Below are 5,000 nucleotides of genomic sequence, written 5' to 3'. Positions count from 1 at the left end.
ACGCCGCGGCCGCGCGCGCGCCAAGGCGCGGGAGCACGACGAAGCGCGCGCCCGAGCGGCCGATCGGCCCAGCGCGCCCGTCCTTGCGCGTCACCGGCCAACGGCCCCGCGCACGCGCGGCGCGCCCGCCCGCGCGGCGCGACCATCCGCGCTGGGCGACGGGCTCGGGCGGAAGGCCCGCCCAGGCAGGACACACCCCCTTACCTCCCCAGCGGGGCATCCTCCGAAGGCCCACCCCAAGGGCTCCAGCGAATCGAGGAGCATTGCACACGGAAACGGCCCGGACGCGAGTCCCGGTCGCACGGGGTGCGCATCCGGAACGTCCGGGACGCGCTTCCCGGGAGGGCCGATGGAGGGAGCCGAAGTGGCGCACGGCCGCCGGGCACGGACGGCCGAAGGCAGCGCCCGTGCGCCGGGAAGTCGGCAGGCGCGTGCCGGCTCCGTCGGGGACGAAATGTGCCGGGCAAGTCCGCCGCGAGGCAACGGTCCTGTGCGGAGTGGAGCGGAAGGCCCGCCGCGGCGGCAGCAGACCCCCCCTCCCTACCACCCCGGCGGGGCATCCGCCCAAAGCCCACCCCAAGCGTTCCAAAGTACCGAGGAGCGTTGCAAACGGGAACGGCCCGGACACGCGACCCGGTCGCACGGGATGCGCGTCCCGGTCGCACGGGTCGCGCGTCCCGGGAGGGCCGACGGACGAAGCCGAAGTGGCGCACGGCCGCCGCGCACGGACGGCCGGCGGCGGCGCCCGTGCGCCGGAAAGTCGTCGGGCGCGCGACGGCTCCGTCGGGGACGAACGGTGCCGGGCACGACCGCCGCGAGGCAACGGACTTGTGCGGAGGGGGGCGGAAGGCCCGCCGCGGCGGCGCCAGCCCCCCCTCCCTACCACCCCGACGGGGCATCCGCCCAAAGCCCACCCCAAGCGTTCCAAAGTACCGAGGAGCGTTGCAAACGGGAACCGCCCGGACACGCGTCCCGGTCGCACGGGATGCGCGTCCCGGTCGCATGGGTCGCGCGTCCCGGGAGGGCCGACGGAGGAAGCCGGCGCACGGCCGCCGCGCGGACGGCCGGCGGGGGCGCCCATGCGCCGGGGCCTCGGCGGGCGCGGGCCGGCTCCCTCGGGGACGAACGGTGCCGGGCCCGCCCGCCGCGAGGCGACGGACTTGTGCGGAGTGGAGCGGAAGTCCCGCCGCGGCAGCAGCAGCCCCCCCTCCCTACCACCCCGGCGGGGCATCCGCCCAAGGCCCACCCCAAGCGTTCCAAAGTACCGAGGAGCGTTGCAAACGGGAACGGCCCGGACACGCGTCCCGGTCTCACGGGATGCGCGTCCCGGTCGCACGGGTCGCGCATCCCGGGAGGGCCGACGGAGGAAGCCGGCGCACGGCCGCCGCGCGGACGGCCGGCGGCGGCGCCCATGCGCCGGGGCCTCGGCGGGCGCGTGCCGGCTCCCTCGGGGACGAACGGTGCCGGGCGCGCCCGCCGCGAGGCGACGGACTTGTGCGGAGTGGAGCGGAAGTCCGGCCGCGGCAGCAGCAGCCCCCCCTCCCTACCACCCCGGCGGGGCATCCGCCCAAGGCCCACCCCAAGCGTTCCAAAGTACCGAGGAGCGTTGCAAACGGGAACGGCCCGGACACGCGTCCCGGTCTCACGGGATGCGCGTCCCGGTCGCACGGGTCGCGCATCCCGGGAGGGCCGACGGAGGAAGCCGGCGCACGGCCGCCGCGCGGACGGCCGGCGGCGGCGCCCATGCGCCGGGGCCTCGGCGGGCGCGTGCCGGCTCCCTCGGGGACGAACGGTGCCGGGCGCGCCCGCCGCGAGGCGACGGACTTGTGCGGAGTGGAGCGGAAGTCCCGCCGCGGCAGCAGCCGCCCCCCCTCCCTACCACCCCGGCGGGGCATCCGCCCAAAGCCCACCCCAAGCGTTCCAAAGTACCGAGGAGCGTTGCAAACGGGAACGGCCCGGACACGCGTCCCGGTCGCACGGGATGCGCGTCCCGGTCGCACGGGTCGCGCGTCCCGGGAGGACAGACCGAGCAAGCCGAGGTGCCGCTCACGGCCGCCGCGAGGGACGTACGGCGCCGGCGCCCGCGCCCCGTGGCACGGCCTAGAGCGTGCCCCCCTGCCACCCCATCGGGGCATCGGCGCAAAGCCCACCGCGGGGTAGATAACCGAAGGCAACGAGGGACGGTGGATGCACATATCCGAGCAGTGGCGATAGGGCCGGAGGGAGCACCGACAGGGCCGTGAGATTTTAAAGTACCGAGGGAATTTGCAAACCGGGCCCGCCCCTCCCCCCTTCCATCGCACGCCGATCGGGGGTCCGGCGCCCCGCGGGGGGCTGCCGGCATGCGCTCCCGGTGCAGGCATCGACGAGCCGCCCGCGACCTCCACTCGGGTCCGAGCCCCCAAGCGCGGATGCTGAAACGCGCCGGCCGCGGCAGCCCCACCCCTGCCACCCCATCGGGGCATCGGCGCAAGGCCCACCCTGGGGTAGATAACCGAAGGCAACGAGGGACGGTGGATGCACATATCCGAGCAATAGCGATAGGGCCGGAGCGAAGACCGAGGGGGTCGGGGGGTTTTAATGTTCCGAGGGAAGTTGGAAACGGGGCCCGCCCGGACGCCCGTCCCTCGCACGCCGATCGGGGGTCCCGCACCCCGCGGGGGGCTGCCGGCATGCGCCCCTAGTACAAGCATCGACGAGTCGCCCACGACCTCCACTCGGATCCGGCGGCGCACGCGCGGATGGCGAAACGCGGCGGCCGCGGCTGCAGCCCCCCTACCACCCCGTTGGCGCGTCGGCGCAAAGCCCACCCCGGGGAGGATAACCGAAGGCGACGAGGGACGATGCATGCACATATCCGAGCAAATACCGAGAGGGTCGGGGGGAAGACCGAGAGGCAAGGGGTGTTTAGAGTACCGAGGGAAGTTGCGAAAGGGGCCCGCCCGGACGCTCGCCGCTCGCAGGCGATCCGGCGGGGCGCACGGAGGGCGCCGCCCATCGCCGGAGCTTGCTCGGTCATCTCTGCCGCACGGACACGTAAGCGCCGCCGCGCAAGGTTCGGCCGGCGGGGCGGACGGTTCGCCGCCGCAGGCCTTTCCCGCAGCCGGAACGTGGGCCCGGCGTTGCGCGCCGGCGGGCCGCGCAATCCGCCGGGGCGCACGGCGGGCGCCGCCCGTCGCCGGGGCTTCGCTCGGTCATCTCGGCCGCACGGACACGTGCGCGCAGCCGCGGAAGGTTCGGCCGGCGGGGCGGACGGTTCGCCGACGCAGGCCTCTCCCGCGGCCGGAACGCGGGACCGGCGTTGCGCGCCGGCGGAAGGCGCGATCCGGCAGGGCGCACGGCGGGCGCCGCCCGGGCTTCGCTCGGTCATCTCGGCCGCACGGACACGTGCGCGCCGCCCATCGCCGGGGCTTCGCTCGGTCATCTCGGCCGCGCCGCCACGTGCGCGCCGCCGCGGAAGGCTTGGCCGGCCGGGCGGACGGTTCGCCGCCGCAGGCCTTTCCCGCAGCATGCGCCCCTTCGCCCGAACGACCGCGGGACTCCGGTACGGCCTAGCCGTCGGCCGCCCGGCTGCAAGCCGTCGGGGCCGCTCGATCCCCGTCGCGTGCCGGCCGCCGCTCGGGCCAGCCGGCCGGCTGCCGCACGTAACCTCTGACCTCATCAGCGGTCGATCCGCACCGCGCTGGTCTTCGGTGCGGACCCGTCGGGGCCGTGCCGCGCCGGCCGTCGCATCCGGTTCCGCAGGCGCCGCCCGGTTGCCTCCCGCCCTCGTGCGCTCGCGCCGGCCGGGCGACGCGGTGCCCGCGGGACTCGGGCATGGTTGAGCCGTCGGCCGCCCGGCGGCATGCCGCCGCCGCTCCGCGCCGCGTGCCGGCTGCGCTCCTCCCCGCGCCCGTCCGCGGGCGGGCCCGCCGCCGCTCGCGCCGGCCGGGCGACGCGGTGCCCGCGGGACTCGGGCACGGTTGAGCCGACGGCCGCCCGGCGGCATGCCGCCGCCGCTCCGCGCCGCGTGCCGGCTGCGCTCCTCCCCGCGCCCGTCCGCGGGCGGGCCCGCCGCCGCTCGCGCCGGCCGGGCGACGCGGTGCCCGCGGGACTCGGGCACGGTTGAGCCGACGGCCGCCCGGCGGCATGCCGCCGCCGCTCCGCGCCGCGTGCCGGCTGCGCTCCTCCCCGCGCCCGTCCGTGGGCGGGCCCGCCGCCGCTCGGCCTAACCCCCCGGCTGCCGCACGTAACCTGCGACCTCGTCGGCGCTGGATGCGCGTCGTGACAGTTTTCGGTGGGGCGCCGCGGAGGCGCCGGGGGCCCATGCGACGGGCCAGGGGGCGAACGGAGGGCTCGGTCAGCCCTAACAGGGGACCGGCGACAAAGGAGCGGTCGCGCAAAGCTTCGTAAGGGACCCAGACGACGGGCCTACCGATCCGAAGCACCGCGCACGGACGCGCAGCGGGCCCACGACGGGCCGACACGGAAGGCCCGCCGCCAAGGCCGCAAAACCGACAAAGGAACCCACGGGGACGCACCAGAGCGGGCAAAGCTTTCACCGAACGGGACGGGACCGAGCCCCCGCAACAGGCGAGGGCGACGGATCCGACCAAGTAAGGCCGATCCCGCTCCACGCACGCGCGGCCGCAGGAACTTCGTGAGGGACGGGACGACCGGCCGACCGAACCGAAGCGCCGCGCACGGCCGCCGCGAGGGCCGGCCGGAGGCATAGACCGAGCGCCGCGCCAGCGGAAGGAGCGTGCCGGCTCCGTCGGGGACCACCTGCGCACGGTCCATCCGAGCGAGCCGACGGACCGGCGCGGAAGGCCCGGCGCCGAGCCCGCAAAACCGACAAAGGAACCCACAGGGACGCACCAAAGCGGCCCAAGATTTCACCGAGACGGGACCGAGCCCACGCAACATGCGATGGCGACGGATCGGACCAAGTAAGGCCGATCCAACTCCGCGCGCGCGCGGCCGCGAGCACTTCGTGAGGGACAGGAAGACCGGCCGACCGA

This window comes from Phoenix dactylifera, chromosome 10 (genome assembly GCF_051530095.1).
Source record: "Phoenix dactylifera cultivar Ajwa chromosome 10, Ajwa_hap1_PhDact_Kaust_v1.1, whole genome shotgun sequence".
Classification (NCBI taxonomy): domain Eukaryota; kingdom Viridiplantae; phylum Streptophyta; class Magnoliopsida; order Arecales; family Arecaceae; genus Phoenix; species Phoenix dactylifera.
This window is presented reverse-complemented; position numbering follows the sequence as displayed.